Genomic DNA, 20,134 nt, shown 5'->3' on the forward strand with positions numbered 1-20,134 from the left:
TTCAAGTTACTCATTCTGGCAGGGGTGGCTCGATCAACTATTTTAAGAATTGTTTTGCACTACTGGAAACTCAAAGTGACAGAAAGACAACTGGAGACTGTACAAAAAAAAAAAAAAAAGAACACAAAAGGAATGCATGGCACAGTTGCATTTCCACTGAACAAAAGAGATGGAAGACTCAGACTTTCATTCTCCGAGTATGAAATCACACATGCTGATGATGAGCATGTTCTAAACACCTTTGAGAAACATTCACAGGAAGTAAACAAAAAACTGGGTGTACCAAGAATAATACAATTATAGCTGACTTGAATTTCCAAGGAGGGAAATGTTTAATTGTCACAAATTTGAACATTAAATGAAAATGGGTAATACACTCAGCATGTCACATTTCAAAGCCTTCTCTGCCAACATCTAAGTTACAGTAACTTTCCTAAGTGTGATTTTTTTCTTCCCCCCCACCAGAGAATATCAACAATATCTTTAGTTAATGAGAGTTTTTAAGTTTCAGCAGTTTGTAGTTGGTTAATAAATTTAGGGCATAATATCAAAATGTATCTTATGCAACACAGAAACTATTAAGTAAATTCCTCCAGCTGCAGGTATCCTTTCCTTGAAGCATGAAGTGTTTTCAGAAGAGCCAGAGCTGCTGGGACTGGGAGTTGGAAGACCTGAAGCTAAAAGCTGTGGGCCTTTTCCCATTTGTCACTCTCGTGCTGTGGTAGTGACTTATGGAGAACATCATGTCTCCCTACGGAATGTAAAATGAAGTTTTTCCTTAAGCACAAAAACTCGGGACGAAGAACGCTAAGATGACTTGGAATTTCAAATCCATCTCCTACCTCTGTGGTGAGATAAACCAGCCGATAGCTGCTGTTCAGCTACAAAATCAGCTGTTTCTCACAGTAAACAGGGGAATGGGTAAGATCCAAACCATGTCACCAGTTTGGCTAAGAGTTGTGTGGAAGTAATAGGTAAGATATCCTTATTGTGAACAATCATCCTGTCAGGTTTAGGGTCAACTGTCCTGTATGTAATACAATATTTCCTTGATGAAAGATGAGGTTAATGATATAAACTCAACTTTATGTTCAAAATGAATTCAGTAGCCTGATACAAGAGTTGCAAAGTACATTCACTTTTCTTTTTGACAAATGCCAATATTTTATTTTTGTTCTACCACTATATAGAAATTTAAGTGTTCATTGACATTGTTCGTCTAAAGCCTTAGTTAACTATAATAAAAAATTGAAATATATGAAATCTCTTGAAGTATCATTTGCATTGATATTTTTCATTCAGTGCATTTGCATTCACTATTTTATGATAGTAATAGGAAACTATATCTAATTTTGTTGCAGTATAACTGAAGAAGTTTCCAAAAAAACAAAAGCCGGCTGCAGCAGCAGAATTATTTACAGTGAAAAATTCCGTTTCACTTTGGATACTCTTCACTTTATCTAGCAAAGTCACTAAGTCTCCAAGACGAAGAGTGTCCAGTATAACATCATTGTGATTTGTTTTCTATTTTATTTATTTGAATTTCTGACATAATGATCATCAACACTGAAATCATTAAAAAAAGATTATATTATCCAGTCAGTGTAGTTGGAATGTGAAGGAAGAAATAACTGTTGTTTTCTCAAGGTTTAGGAACAGTAAGTCCTTAACCTGTCTACTTGTTTAACATGAGACCACTGTCTTTGCTGAGGATGCGATACCACACACGACAGCTGGTCTGCCAAAATCCTATCAAGTTTTCTTCAGTTATACGTGAAAGACTGTACAAGGGAGGGAAGAACTACATTTATACAGTAAAATCTAAAAGAAATACAAAGTCAGATAGTAAACCACAGCTAGAATGATATGCTGAAGGAGAAAGATATACACACTCAAGTTGCCCTGAAACCATTCCAGAATCCAGGAGAGAGGATGGGACCTCTGTAGATCATCCAGCCCAACTCCACCTTGCTAAAGAAGGTTCCCTAGGATAGGTTAAACAGGAAAGTATCCAGGTGGGTTGTGAATATCTCCAGAGCAGGAGACTCCACAACCTCTCTGGGCAGCCTGTTCCAGTGCTCTGTCACTTTCACAGTAAGGAACTTTCCCTCATGTTCGTATTGAACTCCCTGTGTTCCAGTCTATGCCCACTGTCCTCTGTGTCCTGTCACCAGGCATAACTGCAAAAGCTTAGCTCCATCCACTTGACTCCTGCCCTTTAGATATTTATTAGCCTAAATAAGAACATTCCACTTAAGCAGAAATGATGAAAATACAGAGCCAAATGAGTATGTTGCTAACTCAACTAGTTTCATTGCTCATTTTGCCTGCTTAGTTTTCTATTTTTTTTAAAGACCTTCAAAAGCATATGCACTTTGCTTAGCACAGTTTGTCCACATTAATTACTATTGTAATATTATGGGAACATTTGTAAAAGATAAAGATACACTACCAAGTGTGGTAATTAAGCCTAATTGCAAAAGGACTTAAAGGGCAAGCTTGTAATGTGAAAGGAGACCGAATCTAATGGATATAAGATAATGCTCAGTACAGAGTTGTACTTGCATTCCACTTAAACCTTTAAAAATGCTTTTTCATCTAACAAATGGTCAAGGAGCTTCCACACAGAGGAACACTTTCAGAACAGACGCACCTAAATTCATCACTTCCATATATCTTATACATTAGCCACGAAATGCAAATGCCAACAATATGGTGCTACTTTAAACAGTTTAAAATTACTAGTAAAGGAAAGCAAAAAAACCTGGCATGTACGTAGGTCACTCTGAAAGTAACGTCTGCTATTTACTTCCATGAAAACTGCAACAGACAGAAAGAGCACAATTATACTATTTGATAGAGCAAATTCTCATCTACAAAACATTATTTTCCAACACAGTCACTACCATTAGCTATGCACTTTTACCGACAATGAACAAGAGCATGCATGCCATGCTTGTGAAAATCTGCATGGCCATTCAGAATGTGGCTTGTCTTTCATGACACTGTCATCACTGCTGAAAGGGCACCACCCACCACCTCACCGTGTTCACATCCACTGTTTGGTTGCCATACATTCAGCAAGCATTGATGAACACCATAGAGTGCAATACTTTTCATGTGAATGAATTCAATGACACATTTTTGTCATACTGAAAGAAACAGTATCCACAACGGCACACCAGATTTTACTGAGTTGTTTGAATTTGAGTCTTGTTACAAAGTGATCTGTCTGACTCTTCAGAATTATTTATACTTCATTATTCATTCACTTGCCATTTTGTTAACCATTAAGTTCCTTCGCCTGTACTTGATTTTTATCACTAGTAGATATACTGAGTGACTGTGGACATCATAGTAACAATTTGTATTAGAATACCAATAGTTAACTATTACTCAAATACAACTTCTTTCAGTAATAGTTTTGAACTGTAACAAATGTTCATGCTTTCTCAAGGCTACTTAGGTATTAATATATAGGAATAAATTGTATTGATTATTTCCATGATCAAAATGTTATGGAGCATGAGATGAAAACACATCACATGTTCAAAACTAGAAATATTTGCCACATTAAAACTGTCAGAGAACAAAGCCATCTTATCTGACAGGGTCTTTTCCAGAATTCTGCAGACATCCTTAGTCCATATTACTTTTTCTATTATTTCACTTCATCCTAATATTAACAGATGAGATGCTGTGTATCCAAATAGGACATTGCTCTCTCTCCTTTTCAGTTAAAAAAAAAAAAAATCAAGTTTCTTACATATATAGCAGAATCAGCAAACTTAACATTTCATGAATCATATTTTGAGTACAAAAACAATTTCTAAGTCATAGAACATAAACTATGCAAACTACTTTAAAAATGCCTAAATAATATGTCATTATGTGCTAAGCCTAGTATCATAGATCTTCAGTCTTAAAGGAATCAGAGAGAAACGCTAAATCCTTTTCATTGCTTCAGTACTTCTTTAGGCAATTAACTACTTTGATTGCCCAAGTTTACTATCATAAACAAGAGATGCAAGACTGCCTTCTCTGTGCTTACCTCCTGCTCTTATATATGTATCTACTATACTGAGTTGTTCCTTTCATTTAAAAAGGCCCAAAAGAAATATGATAGTTAGAGTACATTACTCACAATCAACACTGGCAAAAACTAATATTTTTAAAATAACTATGTTCCCAGAGACTTTAGAACCCATTTTGTGGGGTTCTAAATCCATTTTGATGGATTTCAAAAAATCCATTTTGAATGAACTGCAGGTTTTGACTGAAACCTTAGCCCCCTTCCAGCTTCAAGTTAATTTGGTCATTTTAGGATGAAAAATGCTTGAAATCTGTAGTTCTGTTTAAACAATTCATCTTCCTATACAGTGACACATCTTGAAAGTTACTGTAAGGCACTAAATTCCTGCACTGTATTACAAGGCTCATACAAATGGACCTTCCACCTCTTCTTTTCTAAATGTTGTTTTCAAGTCAGATTACAGTCAGCTCTCTGCTCCATCAGTCTGCAAGAACCTTAACTAAAGAGAACTGCAGCCTTCAGTTTCAGAAGCAAAGTTTCACAGTTCTAGAAGGCTTGAACTTGAGAGCCACCTTTTCTCTTCACTGCAAAAGCCCCTTGCTTTGTTCTTGATGTACTCATCAAAATAACATTTCAAAGCAAAAATCAACAGTGTAAAATTCCTCCAAGAGCTTATGCTAATTGTTCCACGTTAAGACAGTTCAAAGAGGTAATAACTGTTCAGTGCCCATTAACTCTATGATGATCTGTTCAGATCAAACATTTGCCTAGGAGAGAAGTCAAGACAATTTGAGTTTCACTTATAATATTTGATAGGAGTAAGGATGTTGACAAGAGATGATGGAGCTCAGCAGGTGTAGAATTCTCTACAATTCCAAAAATCACCAGTACAGGCAACGTGGGATTTGCAGATGAAAACTGATTAGAACATCATGTGATATATGAATAACCCAAATTTTTTTACCCTCGCTGATGGAGGTGTGATAATTTCAGCTTCTCCTAACATGCACTTAGAGTATGAAATCAGGTCTTGTATTTCTCATAAAATGTTGATTCCTGCTCATTTTTCTCTCAGTTATATCCCTCTTCATCCATTAAAAACATAATTCCTTTAGAAAAGACATTTCAGTTGAGCAAATATCTGATTTCTTATACAAGAAAACAAGTCTAAGTTACCTGCGAAAATGATGGAGGCAACATCTCTGCAATTATCAATTGTCACAATTGTCACTCTTGCAAATTCAATCACTCTTTTTAACGTCTTGTTCAAAACAAACGTGTGCCATCACATGTGTCATTGCAGATGATAATTATACTCAATTCTATCTTAGAGTCTTCACTGTAGGAGGAAAACAAAAAAGCATCTGCACTTCAGTTATTTTTTGCTTGTATATGTGAACAGTTAACCATAAAGAGTGTTAATGTTCAAGTATATGTAAGTCATGTCTATGTGCAAGACTGTAACAAAGAGAAAGCATTCAGTATTTTCCACTTGATTTCAGAGTCAAGTATCTAAAAGTAAATGAGAGTTAAGCAACGTCAGAACTCTTCATAGGTGCCCTATTTCAGTTACAGATATGCTCTTTTCTCATCTGCTTAGCCCTATGGAGGATGAACTTACTTTAAACAGTGAAATTCAATAATTTCAAAGAACAGTAGTATAATGTCATTATGTTACACTAATCTATCATTTTTATAGAAAAAACATTTTCTTCACAATGAGCAATTTACAGATTTGGAGAGTACATCGGGGATTTATGTTTCTAGTTTATTTTATAAAAATAGTTCTAGTAAGACTAAGACTAAATAAGTAATGGAAAATTTTGTCAGGTAGATTACTTTTAAGATTAAAAAAAAATGGTAAGCATTGCACCAAAAAATAAATAAATCTGCATCTGGCAAGTTGGTATATTTTCCAAAAAAAACCCAGATAAATAAAAGAGTATATACTCCCACAGGGGAGGAAAAAAACATACTTGAAAATAAGTATTACATGCACCATTTGCTTACACTTAGCTTTGAGAGCATAACCTCTTATCATCACTACATGGCTACAACAGTTACTGATGTTCCACACTGCATCACCTGCACACAGACAGAAGCTTGTAGCACAAAACAAGCAATAGTTAATAGCAACAACATATAGGTAAGTCTACCATTTTTGCTTGTGACTTCAGAGAATAACTCCCCTCTCACTCCCTCCAAATTTCCTGACGCACGGTAACACACATTCATTCCTGACAGCTCTCAGAAATCCTACAGGGAATCACTTACATGCGAACTGAGAAGTTCTGGTCCAGAAGTGTCCCACCCTATTCTGGATAAGACAAGAAGTCCATTAAGGCTTCTCATTCATTGCTCCTTTAAAGACAGCTTTGGTATCTCTACACTGCCCACATCCCTGAGGATAAATCTGAATTACAAGGTTTCCTCCTAAGGGACAGATTTTGACTGCTGTGCTCCCCCAGCAATTAAGTTTGTTTGGTTTGGTTTTGTTCTTTTTTTATTTAGAGCAGCATGACATACCTGCAAAGACTGCTGCAATGTCCATGCAATGAATTCTAGTAATTCAATGCTTTTAAGTCATTAAATACTAGCATCCTTGCATTTTCTTTAAGACAATAGCTGGCTAGAAATACTAAGAACATCCTTCCCCCCTCTCTTAAAAACAGTGTAATTTCAAATCACTTTGATAGTAAATAACCAATTCAACCAGAAAGCAGGCATCTTCCCAAAAGCAGTCTTTGGAATATGTGACTGACTTCTGCTCTGGAAACAGCTTTTACTTATTTTTTGTGAAGTACTAATATGTGACAAAATACCTAAGTACACCTAGTCACTTACGGAAAATAAAGGATGAAGTTATCCCTCCAGAATTTTACAGAATCTTAACACCTAGTACATAAAATACCTTCTAATAAGTATATAAAGCCAAAGTAGCAACGAGCTATTTTTAACCCTAGTCAGTGCTTTATTACAGTAATAAATTAATTTAACATAAGCTACATCAACAATGTAAGTTATGCTAATGAAAATAAATTTCTCTCAAAATAACACAATAGTTTGGCCAGACAGTCGAAGCATTTTCCCAAAGAAATGGGATCAAACTCTTAACTGAATCAGTTAGAGCAATACCTTCCAAGTACTAACTAAAAATTTAATCACTGTGTTCTATAAAAAATTCTTTTCATATATTTTCAAAGTCAGAGGAATCATGTAGGCTGAAACATACATATTAGTAAGGGGTGTTTTCAGGTATTTCCCTTTGCCCATGGATATTCAAAGCTTGGTGGAGGAAATACAGGAATGTAGTCTGCATATGCCTTCCACAATTTATTCACTATTTTTAGACAATATTACCTCCTTATCTGTGATAGTTCTCTAACTTGTTAAAACCAGTTCAAAACTACTGCCATAGGATGTCCACATTCTTACATTTGAACAATGAAGTTAATAAAAATTATTGGTTAAAAGTCATTCTTCCTTTTCCACCTATTGGACTTCTCACTTCTATACAGACCAAGAGATGGAAAGTTATCCTCCTAGAAATCACACCTCAAAACAAAATAAAACAAAACAAAAAAAGTCTCATCAGTATTGTGGAACAGCAACCATTGTTAGTTCACACAATCTGTTAGAACTGTATCTACAAAGTAAAGGAATTCTGAAGTACTTTAAGAAGTCTGAATATATTGTTCACGTGTACACAGAAATCTCAAGAATTCAGTTAATTGAATCAATAGTCATGCTAAAGAAAAGAATGATATCCAAGACAGTTATGGCACTTAAAAAACTAAAACATGTCCAGTTCTGAATGCCTTGCTTCCAAGATTAGTCACTACTCACCTAATCTATTAGTTGCTGTGCAATTACTTGCAATCATATCTGCTAATTACTGTTTAAACTGTCCACAGGATCTAATAAGCAGCAGCATCACCTCGTAGCTAATAAACTAGTACTCAAGGTACACAAAGTATCACTGAGATACAAAAACATGGAAGTAGAAAGCTCTTCCTGGCAACAGCACGTTCTGAGACACAAAACCAAAATCTTTAACTAAAAGACTGAAAGCTTAATCCTCATATTTGAAGATGTTATAGAATTTTTCATTGACGAAGCCTCTGGAAAAAAATGTGCCTTTGAATCACTGCAAAAGAAGCGACATTCAGCAAATCTGCTGATTATTAATGATCCTGTCATACATTTGCAAAAGGGAGAATATTAACCTTAGTGCTCTGGTTAAGTTCCAACTTAGGTAAATAAAGTTCACCAGCTGCGATTCAATGTTCCATGCCTTTGGCATTGGAAAAACCTATCTTCACTTCTTCCCAAATACATTTTGTGCAGTGTCATAGTAGCAGAGATGACTGCATATCAGCTGTACAGTTGTTTACAAGCACTATGTCAGAGCGCACAGTTGCAGAGACCTGCTTAAGCTGTGTTTACAGTATGCAAAAGGTGTGGGGAAGATTAAGATTTTATACTTATGTGCTTTTGGCTTTATCATCATTATATTAGCAACACACTGTGCAGAAATGTTTGTCAGTCAGTATTGTGCAACATAGGATGTATGATGTAGATTAAGTTAGAAGCCATACCCTCTGTGGCAAAAATCCAAAACAGCTTTCAAAGCTTCAGGATAAAAACACCCAATAGCCCATGAAATGCTATTAAACGCCCCTATCCCAATTTAGATTCATGTAGTATGCTAGCTTTGGCTTCAGTTCAGGAAGTTGCTTAAGGATGCAGCTAGCCTGAATTCTCTAAATGGCGTACCGATTTGAGAGTACGTGCATGTTTGTAATGGAGTACAGAGACAGATTCACAGAAGTTACTCAGGATCTTATTTCTTCTCTGTAGTGCACAACCATAGATCTGCATACACACAGCTGGATGAGCAACTTCATCTAGTCAGAAAAAGATTAAGATTCTTTTTTAGACTCAGCATCTATATTACTGGGTTCCCTATTACAGAGAAACATCTCGTTGCCAATGAACATTTGCACATTCTTAGAAATTTTTGTTATATTTTTCCATAACTCTTTACCTTTGTTACATATATGTTTTATAATTCTTTAGCAGTCTTTCATCACACACTCTTTCATTATCTAGTAATCTACCTAGCTACATATTAAAGACAGCACAACTTCGAGGCACCACCAGTCTATCAATAACAAAAAAAAAAAAGGGAGAAGGATAAACATAAATTGACATGGGGATTAACTTGCTATTTCCTTAGTAATTGGTTGATAAACGAAAAGGGAAGATGATTTTATTGATAATCAAATTTTCCCTTCCTTCTATTACACTGTGTCTTCGAAGTTTACACCTAAAAATGCTCAGGCAGGTATTGATGCTTATGTGAATAAAATCTTCACATTCAACGGTTTCTTAGACCATTGTGAAACCTCACAAAGCACGGAAGTTACTCAGGATAATCTCCTCTAAATCCTAGAGAATGATTTAAAGATGAGAACATTTTCATTCATTGAATTTACCCTCCACATTCAGCATAAATACTAGTAATCCAATGGGGATATTTTGGAAAACGTGAAAGAGAGGAGGTGAGAAGAAAAGACGGTTCCTGAAAGACAAAGAAAGAAAGTACTAATCCTTGACTACAAAGGCTAAGATTCATAAAAATTGATCTCCCAGAGCACGTTGAAAATACAGCCAAACCTTCTGTTTCATTTAGGATATCCATATAAGAAATTTTTTTTGTTGTTAAAAACAAATTACTTCATAAATTTTTCATAAGTATTTGTTTAGGTGACTAAAGTCACTGTTAACCATAATTTCTAAACAACTTGTAGCTAAGCTTGGCTGGAGCAGCTGCGGAGCAATAGAAGAAATAAAACTTCTGTAATGCTAAGCCCAAAAGTCAGAGCTACTCAGATCCTAAGATGGCAAGAGAAAGTTGGTGAATGAGTGTCAATGTTCAGAACCCCAACAATGGCAATATAGGGAACACCTCCTAAACTTGGGTGCATGCAGCAGATGTCCCACTAAGCACGGCCTGTCAGGCAAACCAGGACACATGGGCTAAAAATAAAATACAAATTGTGGCTCACTGGCACTCTGCACATATCACAGTAAGCAGAATGATTGCCAAGGTTTCTCCTGTCTCCATTTTAGGCATATGCAGCTGGCAGCAGTGCGTCGTTCTCATGCACCAAAGGCAGCAGATGGAATGAATTACATATTTCAACAGCCCTTGACATCACATCAAACACCTTGGCTTTTAGTTTTAGAAGAGAAACTCCTGGGAGTTTTTTTTTTTTTTTTTTTTCCCATCTTTCGGCGTCCAAATAAGTCATACACAGTTATTTCCTTCTTTATAGAACAATATAGCCATGCCATATGTTGCAGACTTGCAAGTCTTGCATAGAAAAACTGTGCAGCAATAGCAAAAGAAAGTGTTCTTATTGATGCTTTCTAGATAGACATTGCCATTGAGCAATGTATTACAGGTAGCCTCTGAAACTAAGGGCTTTATGCTGTCCACCATTTTACAGAGATTAGATGTTCAGCATTTTTTCCAAGTAAGTAAAGAATTTTCAAGTCTCTAACATTCAAAACATCATTATATTTAGCTATGTTAAATCAGCTGTATTTAACAAGCTATAATCGGCTTTTAATTTATTCCTAAAGATTCTGAATTACATCTCCCTTGACAAGTCCACCTCCAGGCAGGTGGGGCCCTTCCTCAGCGCAGTGACAGGTGGGAAGCATCTTCTGGCATAGCCAAACGTGGCACGCAGAGCATCACCTTCATCCAGAAGGTAGAAAAGTCTCTTCATACATAAAATTCAGTTGAATGTGTTCCTAAATGAGGTTATAGGGACTGTACATTCTTGTGCCTGCAGCTGTAATGCTATACAGAGGCTGGACAAGGAATTGCACCTGGTCAGCCTGCACTGGCACCTCACCTCCACCAGTTGCTTGTTCTCCTCTCCCAGAGAGGTTGCCAGACAGACCAGAGTATCTCTACTGTTAGTCACTGTCCCTACGCATCTGATTCCTCTCCCCATCGATCAATCAATCAGTTTCTGCAAGACTTGAAGACCAGTTGAAAACAGCTTCAACAGAACAGGCTGGAAGATTCAGCACTGAGCTCAGGGTGACAGTGAGCCCTAGGAGGGGCAAGCAGGGAGAAAAAAAAAACAGAACAACAACAACAACAAAAAACCCCACACCTAATTCCTCTGAAAATTTCCAAGTGATTAAGGCGATTACAACTTTCCATCCTTAGGAGCTTGAAGGATCCTTCCATCTTTCCAAAGCAAGTTATCAACAGTTCGTTTTTGTACTACCAATCATTTCTTCCAGTCTCAGGATTTCAGCAAATCAAGTAAACATACCTTTTTATGACCTTGATTCCGTCCACTTTTGAAGTGTGATCAATGTTGGCTATTCTGCTGTTCTGAGATAACAAATAGCTTCCAAAACTTCCAGGCTGTCAGACCCACATCCTCCAATAGCATTTTAGCTGGAAGTTCTGCATGTACAAGTAATTTTGATCCCAGACAGCTCAATACTTCTTTGAAATACATTGGCTAATATCTACTAACAATGGTGTCCATCTCTTAATTATACTCCATACTCTCCTTCCTGCTTTCAAATATTAATATCAGCATTTCCCACCAATTCAGTTTACTTGCAGCTACTAATAATTTTAATAATTCTGAAGTTGATCTTTAGCAGAAAGAAGCACTTGAGGTACAATACAGGCTTTTCTCCTCTATGCACTTTTTTCCTCCAAAAGCTTATTTTAAAAATATTTCTCTTGGAAGAAGATATTCTTCTCTCTCATTCTCCTAAATTTAAAAATGTACTCCTAAGAATTTTCCTAAGAATTTTTTTTAGCTCTGTGCCTAGTTACTACTTGTTTTCTTTTTCTTTTTCTTTTTTTTTTTTTTTTAAACAAAGGGACAGCTGTGTGAGAGAGGATTATATTGACAAAGATGAACTACTATAATTCGTCTCTGTTGTCCACTATCCTAATCTCTCAATTGCCTTAAATCAGCCACTCTAACTGAACAGACTAAAACAGCTTCCAGAGAAAGAATAAGAGAAAACAAAGCTCAGGCCAGACATATAACAAAGGTGGAAATAAAGTGGATTGCTAAGTGAAAGCAAAGGAAAGCATCAACACAGCCTACAAAAGCAGGCAGAAATTAGCATGATGGAGGCAAAATACATCACAACTGAAACTACATAGGAATGAATATTCAGGCCAAGAACTCCATCTCACTCCAAGCGACTTCAGTGAAGTCTTCCAAGAAAAGTATTTATTTGTCCTCATCGTTGCTTCAACATAAACTGATGCTAGTCTCAGCGTTCAGTACTACATTTATCCAACGTATTTGCTAATCTCCATGTAGTTCATAATGTGATGCAGTTTAAGATGTAATTGAAATAGAAAAATCAACACACGCTCTCATATTTAAAGAATAGATTTCACAGCATATCCCATTCCTTGTATAGGAGTCAAGCACGGATCTAATTTTTTCTTCACCACTAATCAACTAAACCACCAGCTGTTTATGCGGAATTGCTGGCAACCTTGGTAGTGTAATTTGTCTTCCAAAGCTCCATGAACCTAATTCACCCATTTGTTTAAGAGCACAGCAAGCTAACAATATGTATGTTTTCATAGTTAGTACATAAAAAGGCTCAAGAAACAGTCCCTAGCTATGCAAAACTTCCACTGGAGAAAATTGTGCCTGCCGAAGAACTAAAAGATCAAGATCTGCAAGTTGAATGGAACATAAATCTATGTGAAATGAATTAATTGCTAGAACAAACCAAATCTTTCAGCTCATCACGCAGCTCAATTCATAATTGCCTACGGTCTTACACCTGGGACTTATTACAGGAAAATTTTAAAATTGTATCAAGCCTGTACAGGTGTGCACACAAGTAGTAAAAATATGTTGCTTTCCCCCAGCTCAGTAACTCTTTTTTTAGGCAACCTTTTCTTACACATTCAAACCTTAAGAGCAAGGATAACCATCTTAAGCTAATTACAACTTTTCAGTGATGCATTCATAGTCAGGTGCGTAAAGCGCTTAGATTTGTAGGCAGAAGATTATCACTAGCTCAGGTTTTCAACTAGTATTGACAGGACAGGGAGAAGTGCAGTAAACTGGAGGTCAGACATCTACCCACGAAGACTAGAGTTCTCACATACACCTTATATATTCTAACTAAAAAGCCTAAAAGATGCTCAAAAGCTGTTACAGCTTTCAATCACGGTCTAGTACCACCAGGCTCATATATTGATGCCTTTACATATCATACGCATCTTAATACACAACAAACCATAGCATATATCACATCTACTACTTTCCATAAGAATATTATGAATTTTGAAATTTACATCAACCTAGTTTTCTAAGTAATCTTGGAAATATTGTCCAGTTTCCCATTAACTTTTGCTAACAGTCCATTTACAAATTACTCACTTCTTATCTCACAATATACTAGTCAGATACAGAAGCCAATTTGCTTATCTGAAACAAAAAAAAATTAACGTCTCACACTCCCACGTGAGACGCTCATCAGCAACATTTGCATATGCACAATCAGATCACATCTGTTAATCTGTCTATGTTTAGTTGAATGACCTATATGCTAAGATTAAATCCCTCACACTTGATGGATTCGTCACAAGTGTTCTCACTGTAGCAGACCTGCAGTATTTTATAACAGAGCAGACCACAACCTCAGAAGCAACATGTATGCAACAGTGCGTATATGCACAGAGTCAAACACATGGTATCTGCCATTTCAAAGCTGATTATTCTGATGTGGTCTGACAAAAGCTACAGCTAAGCTGTATTCTTTTCAAAGGCTCTGTGTGAAAGTCAACATATGCGTCAATGGAACAACAGTTGTAAAGACTGAAAAACCAGGCACAGACCAGCAAACGTTCAGCTTCGTTCTTCTTACCCTCTTCTGAGGCACAAACACACAGTAGCCATCAAAACTCACTTCTCTGGAGGAGGAATGAAAGCAGCAGGGAAAAGACAGAAAGTAGGGAGTGGCAGAAATACATCACCCTGTCTATAAAATAAAGCAGGGAGAAAGCACATAGTAGAGCCAACAAGCTATCATGAAGTAGGTGATAGAAAACAATGGTGGGGAAAAGACGAGATTTTAAATATGCTCAATTATAATTTACAGTTACAAAAAGTGATCCAGAGCAGTGAAAAATTATAGCTGTCAAATGACTAATTGGTGATGAACATCCCATGACAGAATGAATCTATTTGACAATAACTGTCAGCATGATCTCAAACAAAACACCAGCTACATATCCAACAGTCCCACCGAGCACATTAATAAACAGAGCTGGGTCAGCCATTCCAATTATTCTCCAGAACTGAGGCTGAGCCTAATGAGGTCAAATGACAAGTAATTCCATTTCTGGTCCAAACTTTTTGCTGGTACTTTTTGTTACAGATTTCTCAGGTATACAACAAAATAGTTTCTTACAACTAAAAATGCTATCTATTCTAACCATACACAGGGCTTGCATCTGAATCTGTGCAAAGTGTGTCCTCCTGAGGTCACAAAAGAAAACAACCTGTGCTTAAGCTAAGGGAAATATTTTAGTCTTGCTTGCAAAGTCCTTTTTAGAAATCTGTTATGATTTTAATTAAATTCACTCACATCCAAATACTGCAACATGAATTTAATCACTTGCTTTGCAAGTTTAGTGCCCAGAGACACTACAGAAGTTTCAACAGCTGTTGGAAAAATGTTGCAGCCTCTGACTTTTTATTAAAGTTACTGCAGCCAAGGTTTACTGTAAATTGATGATTTAGCTGGATTAGATGTTAATATGCAGCTTGATATATTATTCATGAGATTGAGTCACAGACCTAATTAGAAACATGACATGAAAAGCTTTTGAGTCCACAATCTGGATTCTTTCTGACATGAAAGATTTGACATGTGAATAAATTTTCACTTACTGAGAGAAGAGAGATAGATGACCTTTTACATCTAAATGTAAAAATGTCATATTGGAGATGCATCACTTTGCTTTATGAGAGTTTGGGAAAAACAGTAGAGGTACCCAGTTTGATGTAATAGAAGCCCTTTAGAAACCTGAAGTATTTACCACTCCATCCACTCCTATCTGCTTGCAAAATGTCTGTTTTACAGTCTTGTGCAGTCCCAGATATTAAATAAAGAAGATGTATAATCCCCTGCCAGACAAACATTTCAGGTTTGTTAAGATGGCCTAGGAATAGGTCTCCTTCATGCAGCTAAGCAAAGCTATGCCATCAACACAAATCCTGTATATACCAGTTGGCCTAGTCTTTCAGCTTTCCAGGCTTAGCTGATGGTTCAACTAATTTCAGTGAGCATCACTACTCAACTGTTTTGGCCAGAAATACTGTGTTAACTAGGTCAGTGAAAGCAGATTCAGACAATAGCAGAAGGGAGGAGTAGTTCAGTTGCTAATACTGACTAGTAAGTAGTGGTCAATAAGTACACCTGCGAAAGAAATATCAGCACTTCACATTAGGGAGGTATGCTGTGCAATGAATTAATTCATGTATAATTTATTTATTAGGGCACATGCCAAAAACCAACTTGTAATAGATACCAAGTGAAGCTAGTACAGTAGGATAAATCTTGAATATTTGCCTTCCTGAAAGCTTACCTTTTTATTCAGGATTTTTTTTAAGAGTCCAGTGCCCCCAAATATTGCATGTCAAGATGTATAAGATGTCAACAACAAATATTATTGCTCTTAGGAAATAATTCATTGCTCCAAGGTTGAGTTAACTATTCCTTATCTCAAAACACAGAAATTTGCTTAACTTCTATGGTAAATATTTAAATGCTGTATCTATGTTAGATACTATCTTATATAGAATTAAACCAAATCTCCAATATAGCAAAGTGAAGATATTGCTGAATACATCTGAAATAAATATGGACTGCTAGGCAAGGAATGAATATGACAAAAACCACTTTCTTAATTTTACAAATCAGACCATCATGATACATTAATAAGCAGACAACATGAAATAAAGCATTATAAAAAGGCAATTTAAAAGTAGACAGAAACTAGTTCTTAGCTAGTACTATCTGAACCTGATAAAGCTAAAGGATAACCTAAGATAATCAAGGCTTCTGAGTCCAGAAAACAATCTGAAAGTGGCATATAAGCAACTGAAAGTGCTTTCCAGACTTGACAACACTGAGAAGTAGAGCAGCATGAAGCACGAAAAGTCATTACTAATAAACACAGCCAATAGATTACAGTTAGATGTCTTTGTATGAGGGCAATGCTGAAGGAGATAAGAAGGAAGAGGTCAGGATGTACTACTTTCCAAAATTAATAATTCATTAACATTTCTCTTCAGAGAGCTATTATGATAAAATTCTAAAAAGGAACAGAGTAATTCTCAGCATCAGTGATCTGTGTTCTGATTCATAAAGGATCATCTCCTGAGCTATCTGTAAGATGCATATTCAAAACTAAGCACATTCCACTTACCTTGTTTATTTCCTGCAAGTCAGAAAACTATAAGCACTATGACAAGGATAAGGAGCTATTTCATTCAGAATTCTTTTAATAGTGTTATATTTTAGTCTTATTGACAAATAGCATCTACTGCCAATGCTACTTATCCTGCTCTGAATGCACCAAATAGCAAATGACTACCAAAAGAGCAGAAGTCACAAGCAGGGACTCACTGTGTCACACTACAGCTGTGCCACCTGGCCTTTGTATTTGCTCCCAATAAAACACTAATTACTGTATTTTATAATCTTCTATTATTCAGCAATATATTTATTTTCATATTTTGTGAAAACTTTTTTCTTCAGTGTAATTCACATATCAGAAGAAAACATGGAAAAAATTACAGGTAGCCCACTTTTTAATTTATAAATCAGATTTTAAAGCTTCAGCCACTGTTGCAGAGATCACTAATATACTCCTGGTTCAAATGTAGAGTTAAAAACATTGGTAATGATGCTAATTCATAATGATAACTAGCTTAACTAAAGGAAGATCACAAAACAAATCAGAAGAGCACAGACTTGACAACTTAAGCCTTATGAGTTCAATTTTAAATACTTTGTCATTTAGCTGTAACATTCACCAAATGTAGCTCCCTCAAAGGATAGATTCTTCATAAGCTTTACTGAAGATAAAAGGAGCAACTCACACCCTTGACATAGTCATCAGTAGAAAGTAGACCTCAATCTGCCACAATTCAGATGTGTATATAGTTTAGAGAGGGAACTTTTTTCTTACCGTATATGAAGGAGCAGCTCCTTCGTATTCTTCTCAGCTGAAATGAGATTCTATCAGTTAAAAGCTGGAAAGGGAAGGGGGGAAACAAAATAAACACACGTGAGAAAACATTCTAGGAACAGGCTTTTTACATGTCTACTTAAATTTCCTGATAAGCTTTAACAGAATTTACCTGAAATAATCATAAGACAAATACTTCATTCTACTAGAGGTTGCCTGTGCTACAGCCATTAAATCTAAATCTAGCAGCTGATGCAATGGCAAAGCTGAGGTGGAGGCAGCTGAGGTGGAGGCTGCTGTTCCTCCATTTCCTTTTCCTATCATTTTTCTCCCTGTGCTAACTCATTACTTAGAGAACTTAATAGGGCAGCACAAGTCTGCCATACCTGAAGAAGGAGAAATTTCCTACCTCTCCTCCTACACAGGTTTTTGGGTTTGCTTACTCATTTATTTTTGTCAATACTTTTCCTACACTTTTGTGCTTGATTTGTACAAAAAGTCAAACCTCAACACACAATATTGAAGCAAAGGCTTCCATGGGAGGTGCATTATGCCCACAGTAATCAAATATGCATTCTTGCTGATTTCAAGACAAGCACGAGCATGATGCTGTAGCACAGTGCTTGGAGTTTAATACATTAAAAATATTTACTATAGGCAATTTCAAGGAAAAGTGGATTCCTACAGTGCTCCTACAAAATACAAGAACTTCATGAAATATAGTAAAAAGTAAAAAGTGTGCCAGAGGAAGGAAACAAGAAGTACACAAAGAGTCAGGAATGTAATTGTTCTACACTTTCACAGTTGGTAGCAGAAAAAATTAGAACCATAATATGGTAATACTGTCTTTAGAAATGGCAGATCCCATCTCTCTCAATTTCATAGTTGAATACAGTAGGGGAACACTGGTCAAAACAAAGCAAGTTCTCTCTGTAGCATTCGTGATGGTAAAATCAAGCAAGAATTTTTCAGAACTGCAAGCAGCTGAATGAGTGAAGAGTAGTCCACTGACAGTTTCTATACCTTCAAATTCCTATCCAGTGAAATGCTCAAGCGGTTGTCTAGATAGAACTTGACAAGTAGACACAACCTAACTCACTCCCCCCACCCCAATCTATTCTAAATTAATTCCTTATATAGTGATATCTTTCAAAAAAGAGCAATATACTGAACTGAATAGGACTACCTATTCCCTAAAAGGAAAGAATCTCGACCAATGTTTTAATGCACTGGTCTGATTAACCAAGAAATGTTTATGAGAGATTCTTGAATATAGTCAGTTCTAATGGAGACATGAATTCAAATTAACAGTGAAAGGAATAACTGCTATCAAATATTGTTGATCACTTACTGTAAAGGAAATATCATCTATTTACAGAACAAGCTTAATAGCAACTAAGCTCAACACTCAACTCACAAGTGAACAGTATCAACATTTTAATTAAAATTCCTGTCCCTTGAAATGATGACAATAATACATTTAGGAGATCTATATATTGAGATTTGTAGTTCTCCCTTTCAAATAGCTACTCTTGGTCATCTGTAACAATCCAGCTGGTTATTTACAAAGAAATATTTGTTCAGATTGATATACAGGTCACTGAAAAATATTTCTCCTTCCTCAGATAAGTAAATACTTCCAGACACAACCTTACTGATGCAGCCTAACGTAATAGCTCAATTCAGAGCTTTATGAAGAAGTTTTAGATTAAAAACTATAAACTGAACAAAATATGTACAAAATTCAGATTTTTAGAAGCAGTTTTAAGATCATGTCCCTGAGATGATGCATTCTGTACAAAGTAAGACTTTTAAATAAATGGATTTCAGTGTCAGCTCCTCCCAATTTCAGTTGCAGTTAAATTACAAGATGTTAAAAAATCTGCTTACTTCAGTGACAAATAAAAAAGCTTCTACATGAAATTATTCTAATCCCCTTGGAAAGACAGTTTGCTTATACTTAAACACAACCTTTCCCCGATTAGGGGATAGAACCATGGTTTCCAGAAGTGCTTAAATCTAGGAACTTCTACCAGAATTATCAGTCAGCATCAACATAGTATCTGCTGCAGAATGCACACAAGGCATTTCAATGTGATAACATCACCCCAGAATGGATTTGCCTTTAATTTATTCAAATTAACTGAATCCCAAAGCTTTCATATAAAAGTAGAATACATTCTCTTGCATGTAGTTAAATGATGAATGTTATATTTGACTTCAGAGTACTATTTTGAACACTTTTATATCATGATATATTTCACTTAAAATCGTGATAATTTTCTTTCCACATTAATACTTCTTTCAAGACTCAGCAGCATTTATGTATGCCCAAACTCCATAAAGCTGAGCTTGGCAGGAACTGAGGGTACTACAGTGTAGTCACAGCCATCTGTCAGTGCAACTGGCCATAAATCCAAAAAACAAACCAAAACAAAAACAATTATAAGTCATTGGTCTGGTTACTGCTAAGACCAGAAGAAAACAACCACCAGATATGACACCGAGGAAAAAAGCTTGCCAGAGCCACAGCTAGTTCCTTAATCTTCTGTAATGCTTTTGAGAGGAAATGCTGGGTGTTAAGAGCTGTCAGTCTTTCAAGAACTGGAGACTGCCAAAAACCAGGCTGAACATTCACCTATGTCTACTTGAATTCTCTAAAACTGTCAATTCATAAACTGCAGTTCGTAAGCTGTGATACCTCTCAGTACTTCCAATGATCTGGAGACAAAAATATAAAACAAAAATCAATCATATTCATGAAAATGTTTCTGAGATTTAGTAACATGGAATGATTGGAAAGCAAACTAAAA

General features: G+C 36.1%; 1 long non-coding RNA gene across 3 annotated transcripts in view; it reads right to left on the bottom strand.

The window, feature by feature from the left end:
• LOC107053802 overlaps positions 1-20,134 on the bottom strand; it is a 200,866-nt gene that overhangs the window by 110,126 nt on the left and 70,606 nt on the right. For all 3 annotated transcript variants that reach the window (XR_005861503.2, XR_006939861.1, XR_005861502.2), the window contains one exon: positions 17,322-17,385. This is a non-coding gene — a long non-coding RNA (uncharacterized LOC107053802). The remainder of the gene's footprint in view (positions 1-17,321; positions 17,386-20,134) is intronic.

This window comes from Gallus gallus, chromosome 7, assembly GCF_016699485.2.
Source record: "Gallus gallus isolate bGalGal1 chromosome 7, bGalGal1.mat.broiler.GRCg7b, whole genome shotgun sequence".
In the NCBI taxonomy this organism is placed as follows: Eukaryota; Metazoa; Chordata; class Aves; order Galliformes; family Phasianidae; genus Gallus; species Gallus gallus.